Consider the following 21,018-nt stretch of genomic DNA (forward strand, 5'->3'; position numbering starts at 1 on the left):
TCCCTCCCTCCCTCAGCAGTCCGCACCGCCTCGCCGGCTTCCCCCGCGCTTCTGCGGCGCTTCTGACAGAAGAAGGGAAGAGGAGGAGGAGAAGGACCCGGCTGCGCAAGAGGAGGAGGAGGAGGAGGCGCCAAGTTCACGTGGCGGCGGCCTGGGTCCCTACTGGCTGCAGGGGAAGCGATGATGGTGATGGGGCTGGCGGAGAGATGGCCGTTGGCTTGCCTCCTCTGCCTCCTCCTCCAGTCCTCCTCTGCCTTCCTTCCTCCTCCTCTTCCTCCCCTTCACCCGGACAGTCACAGGTGCTGTGGGGATGAGAAAGGCACACTTGAGGGGGAATATGGGGATGTGTGTATGTGTCTTTATGTATGTATATCTACATGGCGACCCTATGGATGGAGGAGGCACCTCCAAGGCCCCCTCTTCTCCACTGCTCTGCTCAGCCCCTGTAAATGCATCCCCATGACCTCCTTAACTGGGAGCAATGTGACCAGATCTCCTAAGCAGGCAGATGTCCTAACCTGGGAATGGGGTCCCAGATGCCCTAACATCTAGCATTTGCTCTTCCTCTCTTTCTGCTTCCCTCTACCTTTCCTAGCATTACTGGTTTGCTTTTCTTCACATCCATCCATGCACACACACACATAGATATCCCCAATGCTTTTCCAGGTTGACTGCATACACTGATAGGTCCTGAGATAATGCGCCTGCGCACGAGCATGAGAGAGCCCCTCCTCTGATTCTCTCTCTGCCCACAGATCCCTCCCTTTCCCCCCCCCCTCCAATACTTCATCATCTGATAAAGGAATCCGTGTGCAAGAGAGAGAGAGAGATGCCCTTGGCTTCAGCTTTGAAGGGAATGGCTACTTGCACTGTCAAAGGGATCTTGAGATATGCCCACACAAAGATGCCGCCAAGATCACTTTTTAATTTATGCATCTAACAAAGATACTATAGGATGCCTTTTTAGTTTATATACTGACACAAGGGTGCCACCAAGATCCCTGTTTATCTGCGCAAAGGTGAGCAAGATGGCTTTATGTGGTGGTTTCCCAGACTAACACGGTTATGTCATTGAATGGTCAAAGGACTGCTGCCCTAAAAAGCTTGCCTTAATTCTAGACACTGTTTTACTTAGCCCGTGCAATGAGTTATGCCATCAAGATTGCCCATGGTCACAGAAAGCCTGGGATGGATTGTGTCCTGTGCCATAATCAGTCCTTGAAGTGGTACAGGACTTTTGCTTGTTTTTGCTACAAAAGACTAACTCACCTTTAGGATACATATGCATCCCCTTTTGCCATTGGCTAAGCACCTTCTAACCAGAAAACATTGCCTGGGTAGCTGTGTTGGCCATGTAGCAAAGTACAAGAACACCCCAGATCCACAAGGCAGGATTTTATAGGGGCAACCACAAGGCCCAAAATACATGTTGCGAGCTTTCGAAGCTCCACCGGCGTCTTCATCAGGCAAAGGTGTTAAAAATCATACAGGAGAGGAAACAAAAATGTTAGTCACAAACCTGCATTTTGTCAAGATGTGGCTGTTCTCATTTTAGGTGGTACTAGAGGGAAATCCATGCAGGCAGATCCCTCCTCCTTCAAGTGGGCACTGTTAGCACACTCTGCATATCCCACATTATTTTGGCGTACACATATTTTGTTACATTTTCTTATAATAGCAGTTACAGTGAGGCCAAAAAGCATGAACCTGGGAAGGTCATGATGCTGTTTAAAACTCCAGCCATTTTGTGTTGAGGAACAATATCTTCTCTGTTGTGCTTATTAAAACTACTTCCACTGTTTCCCTCTCATTACTTGCTTAATTTTTTTTTAATGGCACATGTGAAGCATGCCACCATTTCGAGAAACAGTATGGACACATACTTTGGGATTACGATCAGACACGCAATCAGCCATAGAATGAAATGCAACCTGGCATAGTTCTTCTTCCCCAAGTTCATATGCCTATGCTAATATTGAATATTAAGAGATTCCTCCCCATTGGCAGAGGCAATGGGGAAAGATAAGTATATAAATCTCCGAAAGCACACATCAAGGGCAAGGTGGACTGGTGTCTTATGCTGTGGATGGAGCAGCTGTTTTGAAAGTGAGCAATACTATTGCCCAAACGATAAGGAAAATCAGTATCACACAACAGTCCATTGAAGCAGTTTCATTACACATGATAAGAGGCAGTGACCCCATCTATACGCATTGCCCAAACAGGCAGTGCCCATTAGGGTTGATGGCACTTGGTGCAGTAATTCATGGTGTCACCCCCCATCGACCTTCTCCCATAACCATACAGAATCCTTAGTAATGCATTGGAATGCAATGGAACCAAACTGAATTGAGGGGCCTTATGGCACCATGTCACTATAGTGATGCCTCAGTATTGCTAGCAATCATGCCTTACCATATGTCATTGGTGTCCATGTGTCCTCCTGTCATAGCGCCATAACCAGTGTGTATTTTTTCATGCTTGAAATATGTTAAATAACCCCTTTCTTGCTACCAAACAGTAACCTTTTGTGCTGCGGAACAACTATTGCACTTGTGTGAAAACTTGTGTGGGGTGTGACTATGGCCATCTTATTCCTCACTAAAAGATTCCCCAGGAAATCTGTGCAGGGAATTCATTGACCACTTCTGGTGCTTGGGTGATGAATAAAACTTTTGTGGCATGTTTAATTTAATCTAATTTTAATTTTAAAAACTCTCTTTCTGTTGTGCTTTTACAAGATCATAATATTATTGCAGTTTAACATTTTAGCATCACAATTTAATAGCTTCATGGAGCTTTCCACTAGGACAAATGCAGAACTACTCTGTGAATTTGTTTTTTCCCCCCCAAACATGCATGCCAGGGAAATGGCAGAGCTACGTTGGAGGATGCAAGAACACCCTACCACACAAAAGGCAAAACACAGGTATGTATTTAATAGGAAACAATTGGCACAGTTGAAAAGTCAAGGCAGTTTCATCTACACAGAATGGAAAGAAATGGCAGGGGGCACCGCGACCAGCTTCTTTTCCTGTCTGACATCTTGGGAGAAAAGGTCTCGTCTGACACCTGGTGTTATCATGACATTGCGGCATCAAGATGGAAAAACTAAAGTAAAACCTCAGACCTGTCATGAAGTGAGGGGCGGGATAGGGGAAGAGGCTATGACACTGGCACTGTGGAAGAAAAATTGATTTGTGGAGCATGCTAATGGTAAGATTGCTGCAGAAAGGTGGCAAGGAGCAGTACAGTTCATCTGCATTCAGCAACCCTACTGCAAATGGCTGGAGAAGATTGTGGTATAAAAGAGCAATGTGGTAAGGTCCTGGGAGTCTGTGCCCATCCTTAATACATATTGTATTACTACTAGTGGTAGCAGGAAGAGAAGCAGGAGAAACGGAGTAGAAGTAACAAACATTTTATAGGTTCCACATAGGTTACACTATAAAATTTCCAATATGGTTTCCATATAAACAAAAAGAAAACAGGATGTCTTTTGTCTCTGTTTTACTTCCTTGAGATTAGTGGGATGGGGAAATTAATCACTGTACTTGGATATTAAACCTATGATCTACAGTATATCCTGTGCACAGTGGAGCTACCTAAGCAATATGCAGAAGATCTACAGTAACTGAATGATTGAATTTTCATATGTAATGCTAACATCCATTTCTACTTTAATCGACCTATAATTTACTGTACTATAAATACTGCAGTGCATAGGCTGGAGTACATAAATTAGATTTCTCTGCTGTCGTCTGTTCTACATCAGGTATCCCTTACATGTTACAGCATCATAATGAGGGTTGTTTTTCATGCCATGGAGCCAGTTCTGTTGGAACAGTTTGCATGGTTGACCCCAGCCACACAATTGTTGAGGCATTTAAACATTACAGGAGCTTCATGGTATGAGATTAAGGTTGCTATAACACACACAAAGGAAGTGTTATGTTAATATTTACATGTGGCACAATGAACATTCTTGCAGGGGGCAGTGTGTGTAAACATGCATTTTACGAGCAATCCATCCATGCATCTTTTCTTTACTCATTGCTTATAGTGATATGTATGTGAATTATTTATAACAGATCAGTCAGCACAACCAAACTTTTATACCTGAGGTCAGCTCAAGCACAGTACCTGGTGATTTAAACAGAATCCATTTAAATAATTGATTTAAGCCACACTTTCCATTTTGACATTAACATTTTTATTAAACAACGCATACAAGCCAATTATATAAACAATTAAATAGAGATTTTATGTAGCCCAAACCTGTAATCCACTTGCCACTTGCATCACAGAATTACATCAACATAGAAGCAAGTGACAATATTTTTCATGCCTTTCTTTGTCTGCAAGGATGCTAAGTGCAGGAGCATTAACCTGAAGACAAATTGCCATTTTGCATACATTCATTTGAAAGTCAGTTGCACTGTGGGAAGTGGCACTTACATGCAAATAAGCATGCACTAAATGTGGCTGTAAATGTCTTGTATTTTCTGTAAGCAAAGCCTAAAAGTTACTGGTCAAAGTAACATACACAAATGGTTTCTCCTTTTAAGTGAGTGGAATCATTCATATTCATAAACTGTGAAATAAACCCATTGCAGAATGTATGCAGCTGGAGTGTGTGAAACAGGAGTGAAAGATCACCGATCTGGGTTCTGTGTGGGTGATTATGATGACAGTAAGATACGGGATGACATCTCTGAGATCTTAATGCCAGTGCTGTTGTTGTTTGTTTCTGAATTATGGCAACCCTAAGGTGATCTGATCACAGGATTTTTTGGTAAGTTTCTTTAGAGGGGATTTGCCAATGTCATCCTCTGAAGTCGAGAGACTTTGACTTCTTCAAGGCTACCCAGTGGGTTTTCATGGCCAAGCAGGGATATGAACCCAGCTCTCCAGAATCATAGCCCAATGCTTAAACCATTATATCACACAATGCCTGCAATTCAACATTTTTAGAAAGTCCTTATTAAGGTATGATCTGGTGTTTTATTTACAATGCTCAACTTTTGTAATAAAACATTTTCTCCCTCTTTAAAATATAGCAAACCAGTTTTTGTTAAGTCTTCTTGATAGATGGTTCAAATTTAGGCGTGGTACAGACCTCCCAAAAAGGGGGGCCTGTCGGCACCAGTTTTTCCTCCACAGGGAAGCTGCAGCCACTAAACCACGTGGTTTCCCTGCGGAGGAAAAAGAACCTGTGAAAAGTGGGTTCTTTTTGCCCAGCAGGGCAGACGTTGCAAGTGCACCAATGGTGCACTTGCGACATCACAGATGCGGCACAGCATGCAGATGCTATGCGTCCATCACGTCACAATGGTGGTGCCCGTATACACGGGGCGCTGCCATTGTAATGGCGCCATGCCGTACTAGGGTTAGGGACTGTGCAGTTGCCACACAGTCCCTTAACCCTAGTATGGCACCAGCACGGCATTTTAGCACCATCTGTATCGTGCCTTAGTTTCACTAGATTATAGGTGTTGGTTTTTACCATATGTTTGTGTGTTAAATTCAGGTTTCATTTTGACCAGTTTTTTAAAAACCTAAACAACCAAAAATTGAATCTAATTTTATGGTCAGTGATTGGCCTGGGGACACTTGTAGCACTGCAAGTTAAGCAACCATGAAGCAGTGCAGTTTTCTGGACAGAAGGGTACCAAAAAGTGCATGTGAGAATAACATATCCAATATAAGAACTAGATTTTTAATAATCTAAGTTAATTTTTTTAAAATGCTGTTTTGAAAAGAAGGAAGGAAGGAAGGAAGGAAGGAAAGAAAAATAAAAAATAATACCCTTTTCTATCCCCCCTTTACAGGGGATGTCTCATACAATAGTTATGAATCATCAGCATGAACCTGCTTGCAAATGTTTTCTTTTTCTTTTTAGCTGATCTACCCAGAGTCACCTGAAAGCTGTTGTATTCCAGGAATTTGACCCCCAACAGAGCATAAGGACTAACACTAAAAAAGACACCACCCCAACAAAGACTGTGGAGGAAGGCTCAATGATCCTTTTCTCTGCATATCTGATGAAGACAGAATATAGGTCTGCAACTCTAACATTGGGCCGAAACAGATGGCCATAAAGGGGCAGCATGACACCTCTCCTTTGAGCGCTGGATCGGCCACAGCAACCACATGCCTGCAACTATGATATCACTGGATAGGGCAAAGAGGGAAACAGCAGTCTGAATGCTGGACTACTTCAGCCTACAGCTGTTTTCAAGATGATTGCAAGGACAAAAGACTACCATGCTGCTTTTGGATGTGCTGCACTCAGAATGATTTTACCTGACTCCATAATGAAGTGACTATGGTTATACTTTCCTTTGCTATCCCTTGTGCTTTGAAGTCGTTATAGAAGTTGAGTCTTCAGCTTGTCAGTTACTGAGATCCACCTAAATCACTAGCCTGCTGTTTTGGGGCCAAATACTGAAGGGACAGAGAATCTTAAACTGTACTGCTCTTCAGAATTCTTATAAGTCTTGTATTTGCAAGCAGCATGTTCACATATGATACTAGAATGCTGCCCTTCTCTCTCCCTTCAGATCTCTCCGCTAAAGCTGTTTTTTAAAAAATGCAGATCATTGACTGCATTTGACCACTGTTCTCCAACCAAGTGCCTTTAAGTTGTATTTTATGACAACCTGAATCATCTCCAGACAGTGATTATGGTGATTGCAATTCAGCACATGTAATGGTGGTCAGTGTGGTGTAGTGGTTTGAGCATTGGAGATCAGGGTCTGCATCCCCTCTTAGCCATGGAAACTCACTGAGTGACCTTGAGCAGGTCACATACTTTCAGCCCCAGAAAATCCTGTTACAGGTTCACCTTAGGGTCATTGTAAGTCAGAAATAACTTGAAGGCACACAACGACAGCATCGACAGCCAGGTTAGGGTGGAGCGCAATTCCCTCTCACCTTTCTTTATGTCTCTTGTTCTATTTTTATCCTTCAGGCAAAACATTATTTTGCTCATGTTATCATCTGAAGGGTCTTGCATGCTAATGTCACAATATTAAGAAAAGTAGCAAGGAGGTGGTGCCACTAGAATTGCCAGACTAAAAACTGGAGATGTCTTCTGTACCTTTAATGGTTGCGTAGAAGAAGGAATTTTAGCAGGTGTTGCTTTTCACCTGGTTGCAGAACAAGCAATGCTTGCTCAAATTCCCTCTTCTACATCATCATTAAAGGAACAGGATCCACGTCCCACCTCCCAGCCTTAGTGGCAGTGAGGCATCTGGTGTTTGGACTTGTACATGTAAACCAGAAAAGTTATTCAACCAACTGAAAATACAAGTAATGGCTCATTCCCAGAAATGGCCAGCCAAAACCAGATGAGAAAAAATGATGGCAGTAATAGGTTTTGCAGGGCATGCTAAGAGCACTGATTCTCTTGCTTTTCTCTAGGAAAACCCGATGAAAAGAAATCTTAGCAACACTGAGTTCAGGAGGAACTGGGTCAGTGCCATCTACCTACCACTGAAAGTGCAGATAAGAACATAAAGTGTCTGCTGTCACTTCATTCAAGCCACTGTTTGGTGCCCTCATTCTGCTCTCCTTTGCTAGGACCTACCATTTCATTTTTGCTCAGTCAGATCGTATCCTTTCTGTTCCCATGGCAACTTCCATCTTATTCTGTTTGTTTCCTGCGGACTTCTCCTTGCAGCCTTTGAGTCTCCTTTCTCCTTACTGAAGCCATTTCCCCTTGCTTTGATGGACCTTACTGCCATCCTCCCTTGCCTAGATGCAGTTGCAATTTGCAAATGGCCTGCATCCCCAACGTTGTATATATCTCTGCATAAAACGTAGGTCACATGCCTTGTACATGTGTAGCATTTTGATTGTTTTCACTTATTCCAGTCACTGATTTTGGGAGAGTTTTGAATTGTTCACAGGGTTAGAGAATAAAGCACAAACCATGAGAAACAGGATTTCATCACACACAAACACCAAATGTACAAAATGTCTCCTCCCCCTCCTCCTCCTCTACCATATGTACCACTTTAGTATTTGAAATGCTTCACATAAAATTATCTTAGTAATTCTTGCAACCAGGCAAGGTAAACCAGAATTATTGTTGAAATTCAAAGATACAGCCATGTTAGTCTGTAGAATCAGTATGTTGAGAGGTCTTGTAGCACCTTTGAGACTAACTAAAAGAAAGAAGTTGGCAGCAGGAGCTTTCATTGACTAAAGTCTACTTCCTCAGACGCATTAAAATTATTGTTATTCTTATACTGGAGATGAAGAGATAAAACTAAGGCCTGTTACAGACTGCCAAAATAAAGCTGCTTCGGGTCTCTTTGGAGGTATGCTATTTAAATGATGCATGGGTCCTAAGAGTCCGGAGGTCGCACCAAAGCCACACTCCATTCCTAAGCACTGGAGTGCAGCTTTGGTGCAGCTTCCGGATTCTTAGGACGCATGCATCATTTAAATAGCATACCTCCAAAGAGACCCGAAGCAGCTTTATTTTGGCAGTCTGTAACAGGCCCAAGAAACTCCAGCATGTCCAAAGTCACATAATTAACTTTTTACACAAAGGCAAAAATGGAAGCAGGAACATCTCAGTTTACAGGACCTGGCCACGGTGTGTAACACTATCCTCTCGTGTTTTGGTTTTTAAACTATCACTGCAGTGATAAGTGATTGCTATGCTTCATTTATGACACATTAAGTAGTAAGTTTCAGAACCTGTGGTTAGAGTGCTGGAAAGCAACTTAGGATGCCCAATTATTAGTCCCCACTGGGCCATGAAACTTACTGGATGACCACTCTCTTGCTTTGATTAACCAACTTCATTTGGATGTAAATTCAGCCCTCTGTATCCATGAATTCAATCATCCATGGCTTGAAAATATTCTGAAAAATATATTAAAAAAGCAAACCTTGATTTTGTTATTTTATATAAGGGGCACAATTTCACTACACCTTCAGCATCCACAGATTTTGGTATCCTTGGGGGTTTTTATAACCAAATCCCAGTGGATACCAAGTGCCCAATGTAGTGTTGTGGGTAAAGTAAAGAGGAACAGAGCTGCACATAGTACCTTGAGCTCACAGGAGGAAAGGCAGGATATACATTTCATTAAACACTTGGGAGTTTATCAGCCAAGGGAAACTGGAAGTATAATCCAATGGCAATCTGAACGCAATCATGGGGTGTAACGTTATTGCATGATAGACTACCACATGCAATTTCGGGCAATAGCAAGCTATTTTTGGGCAATGGGAAGTCAGTTTGAACGCAATTTGAATTCACATAAATTCGCTGAACTAGCGAATTCATGTGAATGCGTTCTGGCCCCACTTTCTTTTCATTCAAAACTAAGAGAAATTCCTCCTGCATGATGAACTCCTTGGATGAGACCCAGTGTGATGTAGTGGTTTGAGTATTGGACTACGATTCGGGAGACCAGGGTTCAATTCCTTGCTCTGTTATGAAACCCATTGGGCGACGTTGGCCAAGTCACATGCTTTCAGTCTCAGGGGAAGGCAGTGGCAAACTTCCTCTGAATAAATCTTGTGAAGAAAACCCCATGATAGGTTCGCCTTAGGGTCCCCATAAGTCAGAAATGACTTGAAAGCACACAATAACAACAAAAAATTTCTTATTCTGTTGAAAGAAGTGTGTGTGTGTGTGTGTGTGTGTGTTCAAAAACTCCTTGCACATTAGAAATTGGATATCAGAGGGAAGAAAAAGTTCTAGCCCATCTGTCTTCCTGACTCGCATGGGCCTGCTGCTGGTCAGGTGTTCTCCTTTCAGAACAAACTGAAAGGGCCCTTGCTTGTTCACTGAGTTTGCAGTACAGGGATCGCTCTGTCTCCTGGGTACCCCATATGAAGGCTTTCATGCCCTGTCAGCAACTTCCGGTTCCTGTAACCAAGACAACAGCAAGTGCTGGGCCAAGGTTCAGCGTGTGCTTCCCAAAGAAAGCGGCGTCAGCGTCATACCCCCAGAACCATGTCAGATTATCCCCTTTGTCAGCTATCTCCAAATGAGATTTGAACATGCTTAGAAACTTAAATAAGTATGGGCTGCATATCTCTCTATGCAATGAAGTGTTGAATTTAATATTAGTATTCTACAATTTAAACACACACACACACACACACATACACACATACTTTATTTAGCTAACTCATTTGGAACAGAATGGAGCGAAGGTGGCCAGGTACAGAATTAGCCATATGAGCATCCCAAATATCTTCAACCTTACAGAGTTGTTGCAAGAATTAGGATTGAGGCCAAATATGTAAAGTCACCCCAAAAACATGATGTGACTGTTGAGAAGCAACTGAGGAACACACACAATGATTTTTTTCACAGATTCCATAATTAACTTAAAGAAAATGTTACCATAAGATGCGGTGACAACTTCCGATGGCTTTAAAAAGAGATCAGATAAATTTGGGGAGAACAAGGTTACCCCACTGTCTATTGGCAAGAATAACTAAATGAAGCCTCCATGAGCAGCAGAAGTGAATGCTCTTGAGTGACAGTTGCTGGGTGACGGAGAGCAGCAGAGGACTCTTTGTTTGTTTGTTTAATTTATCTCCCAGCTTTAACTCGCACATCATCAGAATGGTTTGTAGCATTTTTAAAAACATAGTTTTAACATTTTCTTATGTTCCCGCTTTTCTTCCCCAACCAGGACGGAGTGTGCGTTTGATAGGCCGGTCCTATCATTAGGCAGAGTGAGGTGTGTGCTTTATGACATAGGGCAGAAACTGAGAGTGGTGGTAAGATATCAGAGGATCGAGCTGTATTGGCCAGATACGGCTATATTGCTCCTCCAAAATTAGGACACTGCCCTCAGAAAGATGCTGTCCCATCACCACTATCAAAATGGCAAGAGGGGAAAGGGAAGATGGTTTGGAGCAAGGAACAAAGTAATACTACAGAAAGAGCACAAGGAGAAGCAGTAGCAGTTGCTGATGGATTCATTGTTCCTGGTGTTCTAGTACCTGAGACAGTCACTTGATAGATCCTCCCCTGAGGAATGGAGGAACTGGAAAAAGGCAAAAGAAAAGCATAGACAGAAGCTTATTGAAATAGATGCTTTATGTGTAAATGGATTCAAACGGTGATAAAGAAATGATACATTTATGCATAAATGGATTCAAACAATGATAAAGATACCTTTCTTTTTGAAATGGGAGTTTGAGCTATTTGTTCACACATATGTCCTACGCCTGAGTGGAGCCAGCATGGCGTACTTGGCTGAGTGTTGGACTAGTGCTTGGTAGACCAGGATTTGAATCCCCGCTCAGCCATGGAAACCCACTGCATGACCTTGGGCAAGTCACACTATCTCATTCTCAGATGAAGGCAATGGCAAACTCCTTCTGAGCAAATCTTGCCAAAAAACCACTGTGATAGGTTCACCTTAGGGTCACTGTAAGTTGGAAACTACTCAAAAGGCATACAACAGCAGTAAAGTAAAATGGCAGAGATACAAGGATTTAATAAAGATCGGTGCAATGGGCAGGATGGAGATTAAAAACAACGAAGTATTAAACAAAGAAGGAGCTAATTTAAACTGGCTTGAGTACATACAAATTAAAGAGAAATTTAGGGAAGACATTAAAACAACAAGAATTGAAATGAAAGTTAATGATTTAGATAATTTGTGGTGGAAGCCGGATAAAAAGAAAATAGCAAAATTCTACAATATTCTGCTAGAAAGGGAGTTAGAGAAAGAAATAATAAAGGAGCATATGATAAGATGGGCTCAGGACTTTGGGCATCCAGTTCTGTATGAAGATTGGCAGAAAGCTTGGAAGAATACTAATAAGTTTACAGCTTCACAGGATCTAAAAGAAAACCACATGAAAATAACAAACAGATGGTATTTCACACCGTTGAAATTTAAAAAAATATATAAGATCCCCGATATGAAATGTTGGCGTTGTAAAGAAAACTCAGGCTCCTTGTATCATATGTGGTGGACCTGTAGCAAGATTAAAAAATTTTGGATGAAAGTGCATTCAAGTACTCAAGAGATCTTTAAGACGCAATTTGAATTGTCTCCAGAACTCTATCTCCTAAATATAACATCACCTCTTAATAAGGAAATAGAAAAGAAATACTGGAGAGTAATATTGTATGCCATTACTGCCGCAAGACTAAGTATTGCTAAAAATTGGAAAAAAAGAGGATGCACCCAACTTGGATGAATGGTTTATGAAATTGCAAGATTTAAGGGAGATGGACAGACTTACAGTGTTGATAAATGATAAATCTAATGATAAAGTAACGGAGGAGTGGCTGCCAATTTTACAGTTTTGGGAGAAGATATTTGACATTAACAAAGACCTGCTGTTATAAGGAATATTGTGTAAATAGATAGATAGAGAATGTATTTATAATGTATCTATGATATGAGGTGTTAAGGTCACATGTTAGAAATGGAATATATTAGCATAAATACCTGGTATATACGTACAGATGTAAAACCATCTTAGTGGGCGACCTTTCGGTATTAGAAAAGGTATAGCTCATGTAGCAATAAGTTAAGCCTTTGCTCTTATTTTTATGCTTTTCTTTTCTCTTCTCTGTAGCTCTTGTTTATCCATGTTATGGGGGCTATGTTTTCATGTTTGTATAAACCAAGTACAAGTACATAGAATAAAATTTTAAAATGAAAAAAAAAGGCATACAACAAAAACACCTACGTAAATGTCAATAGGAGACTTCTATATTTGCATTTATTAAGAATATCATTTCCTTATGCAGGAAGGGGAACATACCTGTACTTATGAGGCTAAGAATTTAGAAAGGTTTTATATATTGGAAAACAGAAGTAAAATTAGGAGGATGGAATTGGGAAGTATTGTGAACAGGTGTGTTTTTTTGGTCGTATGCAAAGGAATATTTTTCAAAGTTTTCAAGGTTTTACCAGTCTGTTTTAGCAAAATCGACAGTGACTATTGGCACCTTAAAGACTAATAAGAGTTATTTGGCATAAGGTTTTATGGGCTACAGCCTTCCTCATGAGATGCATGAAGTCTTGCTTCAGTTGGCACATTATGAGGTGGTTGGGTGGGAGAATGTACAGTGAGACTTCGGTATATGCAGACTTACCATCTGCGTATTCAAGCATTGGCAGATGGCAAGCCTGAGTTGTTCTCACTGGCAGCATGTGCACATGGCCACACTACCATTACAGACAACAGGACTTAACCTGAAGTCCAGTTGTCCCTAATGGCAGCACGACCACATACACACGTTGGGACAACAGAGGCATACCTGAAGTCCCACTGCTTCTAATGGTGGTGTGGCCATGAGGACAACGGGGGCTGTCCCTAATGGCAGTGGGCAATGGGACTTGAGCATCTATGGATTTTAGTATCTGGGGGGGATGGTCTGGGAGGGATGTCCCACAGATGCTGATGTCCCATTGTAATTATGTGAAAGGGAATAGAAATGTAAAAAGGACAAACACTAACCTAACTTTTTCCCTTTGTAGCCTCCTTCCTCCCCCTCACCATTATTATTCTTGTTGTAAACATCTTATGCTAGTTGGATATTGCTATTGTGATTTTAATGTATAATTGTTGTTATTGTGTATTGTGCTTTTTACTCTGTAACTGTTATTGTTGTAACCCGCCTTGATCTACGAAAGGCGGGCTATAAATAAATATTTTATTATTATTATTTTAACCAGTCATTAAAAAGCAATAATTGAGTGGTAGCATAGCTATCCTGTTAGCATGAGCTGATTAACATTAGTAATAGAAGAAAGGTCTAAAAGAATGTAAAAAGTAAGACTAGACCATTTTCTAGTTATAATAACATATGTAATCTGTATCTCTGAAATAAATCATTCCTTGCTTTCCCCTTGAAATTACTCCCTCCCTTCGCATACCGTCCTCTGTATTTTGTGCTGTGAATCAAATGATAGCAAGTCTCAGGGGTTTCCAGTGACGTATTCATGGATCTGTAGCTTCTTGCCATCAGAAAAAAAAATGATGGCAAAAATGTGCAGTGATTTGATGGAAATAGCAATGGCAGTACCACTGCATAACAAAATGGGGCTCTCCAGACCACCCCAAAGGCATGGGCTGGAGACACCCAGTTTCTCTCCGGAGGGATGCCGCAGCAGCCAAACTGTGCGGCGTCCCTCTGGACCAAAAACAACCTGGAAAAAAGGGTTCTTTTTGTTGTGCTGGGGCGACATCATCAGTGCGCTATTGGCACACTGTGATGCACCCACAGCGCAACCGTGGTGACCAGAGGTGTTGACACGGTGCCGCGCTTGTGTCATGCACGTGTGCCACGTATGGACGGCACCACAGAAAGATGGCACCATTCATACATGTTAGAGTTCTGGAGCATGCAGATTTTGTCTGCTCCGGAACCCAAAATTGGCCCGCAAACTGGAGGTCTGTTCTGGGCCATAGTTGTTTTATTTGTACTAGTCAAGGAATGTATACGGCCATTATCTATGGGCCTCAACTCCCTATTAATCACCACAACAACTCTGTACGCTAGCTTTGCTGAGAGACGGGGATGGCCCAAGCTCAAGAGGATTTGAATTTTGGTCTCCCTTGTTCCAAGTTCACCATTTCAACATTATTCTAGATTGATTCTCTCAGAATACTGGTTACTTTAAAACTGAATAATGGTGGTAGAAAACAATGCAACAATTAATGTGTTGAATTTACACAATTAGCATGCAAATTATAATATGCATAATATGCTAATTGGGTATCAAGATTTTGGAAACTGAGATATGGCAACTCGATCTATAGAATGTACAAAATAATATTATTGTAGTGGAGTGAGGGTGAATTTCAAAAATGGCTAGAGGCAATATAGGGACATCTCATCCTTGATAGCATCCTTTTTCAACCATGTGCTTTCCAGATGTTTTGGACCATGGTGACAGAAGCTGATGGGGGCTGTAATCCAAACATATCTGGAAGATAACTAGTTTATGAAAGGATGGTATAGCACATCCCTGACAGATGTTTTTTGGGATTGTCCTTGAAAACCTTTTACAATTTTATGACCTCTGTTAGGTCTTATGTTTAGAAAGGCTGTCTGAATATACTACACCAGGCCTTTAATCTCAATGTTTTTTGTTCTTTTTCCATTTAGTGTGGGTAACAATTGTTCTCCCACATGTTGGTGATACTGTGTTAAATATAGGGTATATGCTGCCACTGTTCATTTTGTTTTCTACATAGACTTCTCTCATGTGCCTCAAAGTTTAGCCCAACACAAAATTTCAGTCTGTTGGCTGACTGAGTATGCTATCCTTTTTTTTTAAGGACAAGAAAAGCTTACACAGGAACATGAGGAGAGTTGTGCTGCTTTTCCCTAAGCATCTTGCAGCAAAAGTGGTAAACAGGTGAATGGTTTCATAGTTTTAAGAAGGCAATTCAATGATGAATTCAGGAGAAAGTGCAGAAAGTACACCATGCTGCTATAAAAATATAATACCTTTTATTTGAAGACTCCTGGTGCTATTAATGGAACTTTGCTGCTGTAAGTGACATTTAGCTGCAGAAGAGCTGTAAAAAACAGGTTGTAATTGGATATATATCCTCAATCATTTATGGGTTAAGGAATTTTGGTTGTCTTTTTACAAGGCACAACTCTGTTAGCAGGGGCATCACTAAGGGAATGCTGGGGATGCGGACTACACCAGGTGACACCCTAAGGGGAAGAGACACCACTCCTGTTTCCCTTTAAAACACTGAAAAGATTATGATGTTATTGGGGCCAGGCTCACACCACCAATGAATACCAGGTGGTATAGGTTATATTCTAGATGAAGGCACTGGCAAAAACCTCTCTGAGTATTTCTTGCCTAAGAAAATCTATGAAATTTCATGAGGTTGCTCCAAGTTGATAGTTGGCTTGAAGGCAGACACACGCATCATTGAGAAGCAGATTTATCTAAAACTGCTTGGGCTTCTTTTGCATCTTGAATTCTGGAGCAAAGCCCTCACAGAGTGTAGTAAGTATTATTGCTGAAAATAATATATGGGAAGGTATTTGCCTAAGTGAATACTCGAAACAGGCTTGTGGAAAGCAATCTCCCTCCCAGTTCCCAAGTGTAAAAAGTTATATAGAAGAAATATGATTCCAAGAGTTGCAAGGATCTACTAAGCAGCAACAAGAAATAAATTCGATTTACAAGCTTAGTTGAAAATAATCAAGTTGTCACATTGAATTTGAACTCGAGAACATCAGTTTATCTGTTTAGATTTCCGTCCTGTTCTCTTAAGACTTCCATATTGCCAGGGCTATTTTACAATTAATTTAAGATGAATTTGAAATGAACTGAAACTCTAGAGGCAATCTACTACCAAGTGACACAATGTGCCACCTGCATTGCTTTTTATAAGTTAAGTTCACTAGAATTTACCTGTAAGGAAATCTAGTTAGAGCTATAGCTCTCACCATTCAACTGAATATTAGAGACAAAGGACAGAACCCCACTGCTCTCCAAGGTTTCTAGCACAAGACATACTAATGTGAACAAGAATAAGGCAATAATTTTTGTTACTAATCCATTGACTTCCATGGAGACTATACAAGAGATTTTTGGGAAGAGCATTCTCAGTGTAGGCATGGGCATTTTTTTTTTCATTTACCATCATGATTTCTTGGTAAGTGTATGCACACATTTGAGTTCAGCAACACTCTTAATTTTATAGCATGTGAAAGTAACCCAGCTTAGATACACAATAATGTTGTGCTGCAATTTTACATATGTTTACTTAGAAGTAAGCCTCACAGATTCAAATGGAATTTAGAGGTGGAATGATTTCTACAAATGGGTGGAACACATTTTCTGAATTGTGGCCTGTTTCTTAATGATCTATGCACCAGCCCTTCAGGTTTTGTATTGTTATTCGCTTTAAGAGTGAAATTGGATGCCTTTCTGAACTTGTTTTTGAGCTTGTGTTCATGTTCATGTTGACTGAGACGACGAGAATTTCTGATGGTAAGTCAAGAATTTCTGATGGTAAGTCAAGGTTGTACATTATCAATATCTGTGGAATCCTCAACTGATTAAGTTTAAACACTCCTACATACCCTTCACTGTATTTTGGGGTCCTATTTATCATATCTCATATTATCATATCTCATGTCTGGAGATAGCATGTTTTGGAGAGACTGGTGACCTTTCAGGAACACTAGGGGGAAAAAGAATGTTTCTCAGTGGCATGTGGAGAGCCAGGTAAACAAAACCATCAAATCTAAAGTGCACCTTCCTTCCCACAAGTAATCTGCATTTTCTCTCAAAACTTGAGACAAAGGATCTCGTCATACCTAAAGCAGTAAGCCAATCTCTCTCTGCCTCCCTTCTGTTGTGTCCCCAGTCAAACTTCCCCATCCATCCATCTCAAAAATATCCCAATCCAATCACTTTTTTGTCACACTAAAATTAAAGCCATCAACCAGCCAGTCTGGACTCCCATAGTTGATTCCTAGGAAAAGACATTCAGCCTTTGTTGCTTGACCTGATAGCCTGTCACCTGGGGCTAGTTTTAAGGTATAAATATGGTTTACAAACCTAACCTCTGTGCACACAGCTCAGAGCACACTGTGCGTGTTCCATGTTGCTTTCAGACCTCCCAGTCTGAGCCACTCCAGCTTTCCACAGTCTTCTCATTGGACAGGTAATTATAACCCCACTGCAAATCTCTATAAACTCCACTTTTCCATTTCCATATTTTCATTTTGGTTAGCTCTGTATGCTGTGTCTATTTGAACAGCATACATTGTGTGTGACTATACCCTGCATTTTTCTAAAACTTTTTATTCATCTAAAACCTGGAGTCCTTCCCAATTAGTACTGGTATACACTGGTGTGTACAGTCCAGAGTTTACCCAGTTTTCTTGCATAGCTTCCGTAATATTTGAAGTAATGCTTACAATTGCTGGGGACCCCCCCAGTATCCCAAACCTGTTATTTGGGTAACAAACTGTGCTACTCAAAGTAGTGGTCCATAGACTTGTGCCAATCTATGAGCCATTAACTGTCAGTCTGTGGCAAGTTTGCAAGGAACAAAAAAAAAAATGTAACCAATTGGGCAGAAAAATGCTATAGGTCTCTGGCAAATTAAGGGGGAAAATGCCAAAGAGCCTGTGTAACATTTCTGTAGAACAACAATAAAATGTAACATACAGTATTTTTAGCAACTGATAATAGCCAATTACACTTTTCCATATAATTTTAGTTATTTAATCTTCGACAAGAACAGAACATCTGGGTATTTCTGACAGCTATGCTCCCTTGTCAAATTGTCAGCTCTTATGATGATTGCGACATGTCCTATTATAGACCTGGTATAATGATGGGACTCAGTATCACATAATGAAAAATGAAATGATAGAAACATGTGATTAGCAAAGCTGCACTAAGTAGTTCTCATGTAATACAAGTTTTTTCTTGTTGATTTGTGTTTTCCTTTAACGGCTGTTACCTACACTGCTGAGAAAGGTTTAGTTAGTGAGCTTTACACAAGACGATAGTCCCCTTTTTCTGATAATAGTAATCCCCTGTACTGCCAAATTCCTCTCACCAAATCTGGCTGAGGAGCTGCTGCAGGGGAAGGAAATAAGCAGGATAATCTAGATCTGTGCAACAAAAGCTACCCACACCTTAAAAGGTTCTTTGGATTGCATCCAAATGTATGACGTATTAGCAATATGAAAGGTTAGTTTACTGTGTATTGAATGACAGGGCAGCTGTTGATTTAGAGCTACGAAGCATTTTCTCAGGTCCTTCCTTCCCTCCTTCATTTTAAAGGAGAGTGTCAGCTTTCTTTCTCATCACTTACCTGGTGACTTGAAGATGATGTCTATGGAAGAGTTTTATAACTGGAAATATTCTGGTCTTTTAAGAATGAATCAGTGTTTAATTTCTGCTGAGGAATGTGCTGGGGATAAGATTAAATCTGTATGAAACACAGTTTTTCATAGGAATGCTGTGAAGCAGAGGTAGAGATTTTTAATTTCTTTTAGACCTTTGGTGGGTGAGTGTAAACCAAACCCAAGATCAAAGAAAGACAATCTAGAGCCAGGGGCAAAATTATATTTTGAAATGTATTTACATTCAAAAGGGATTTCACGGATATACACTAATGTTCCAGTATAACAAAAGCAGGAAAATAAAAATGTGAAGAAGGAAAAATAATTACACAAGTCATGAGTTTCTGTCAAAGCTTACCAAACATCCAAATTTAAGACCATTTGTAAATTTTGTCTACATGTCATTCTTTCAAATGCTTTGTTCCGTCCATTGGATCACAGGTGGGGGAAAATGTTCTTTCCAGTATCAAAGTATTAATATTTCAGCAATCAAAAAGGTGTGAACAAACCACTTCCATTGACCATTTATTAATTTCCAAGGAACAGGTAAATAAGTCAAAAGAACATGCATGTCCCTGAATATCAAGGAACATTCGAAAACCAAATGTATTTGTGTGGTTATTTCTTCCCAAACTATAGCTACTATAGGACAACTCCAAAATGTATGCACATCCCTGAATATCAAGGAACAGTGGAAAACCAAAATTACTTGTGTGATTTTGTTGAACCCTCTCTGAGCTGACTTGGACCCATGGTGACCCTATGAATGAGAGACCTTCAGGTTACCCTGTCTTCATCTGCCCTGCTCAGCTCTTTCAGGTTCATAGTTGTGATTTTTAAAATTACTTCCTCCCAAAATGTAGCTACTATGGGACAACTATGGTTTTGTTTGTTTAAGTGATTTTACCTTTTAAAAATTTATTCCAATTTTAAATGAACGATCTTTTTATTATTATAATAGTTTAATACCATTTTAATTGTCAATTTGGCAATCTTTTAATTGTACTTTGTTTTTTAGACTATAAGCCACTTTGGGTCCCAATCTTGGGAGAAAAGTGGGATAACAACAACAACAACAACAACAGAGTTGATTTTCTTTCTATCAGCTTTGTTCACTGTCCAGCTCTCAGATCTGTACATGGTGATCGAGAATATGATGGCTTGAACAATCTGTGCTTTAGTGTTCGGAGTTATATCTTTACACTTTACAGTCTTGTCCAGTTCTTTCATAGCTGCCCTTCTCAATCCTAGTCTTCTTCTGATTTCTTGACTGCTGTCTCCATTCTGATCAATATTTGATCCAAGGTATGGGTACTCTTTGACTATTTCAATTTTCTCATTATCTAGAATGAATTCTTATAGATCTTCCATGATCATTACTTTTATTTTCTTAATGTACAGCATTAAGCCTACCTTGGCACTTTCCTCCTTGACATTATTCAGTAATTGCTCCAGGTCGTTGTTTGCTTCTGTTAGTAGTATTGTGCCATCTGTGTATCTTAGGTTGTTAATGTTCCTTCCTCTGATCTTCACTCGTTCTGCTTCTGAGTTCAAGCCAGCTCTGCATACAATATTTTCTGCATATAGGTTTATTAAATAGTGTGATAGTATGCAGCCTTGCCTGCCCCCTTTGCTTATTGAGAACCATTCTGTTTCTCCATATTCTGTTCTGGTGGCAGCCTCTTGTCCTGAATACAGGTTATGCATCAGGACAGTCAGATGTTGTGGCATTTCCATTCCTCTAAGTCCAAGCTATAATTTTTCATGATCTGTGCAGTCAAAGGCTTTGATGTAGTCCATAAAACACATGCAGACTTTCCTCCGGATTTCTCTGATGTGATCCATTATCCATGTTTGCAATGTGATCCCTACTGCCTCTTCCTTCCTTGAAAACAGCTTGCACTTCTGGGTTTTCTGGCTCCATATATTATACGAGTCTTTTCAAATGATAGGAGCATGATTTTGCTTGCATGGGAAATTAGTGCAATGGTTCTGTAATTACTGCAGTCTTTTGTGTCTCCTTTTCTATAGATTGATTACTAATTATGTATATTGATTACTTCCAATCTATGAGCCACTACTTTGCTTTTCATATTTGTTGACAGATTTTAGTTAGAACTAAACTTGATTCTGTCTCTGTGAAGTTTAGCAGTTCTGTTGGT

The sequence above is a fragment of the Sceloporus undulatus genome, chromosome 4 (genome assembly GCF_019175285.1).
Source record: "Sceloporus undulatus isolate JIND9_A2432 ecotype Alabama chromosome 4, SceUnd_v1.1, whole genome shotgun sequence".
NCBI classification, from domain to species: Eukaryota; Metazoa; Chordata; class Lepidosauria; order Squamata; family Phrynosomatidae; genus Sceloporus; species Sceloporus undulatus.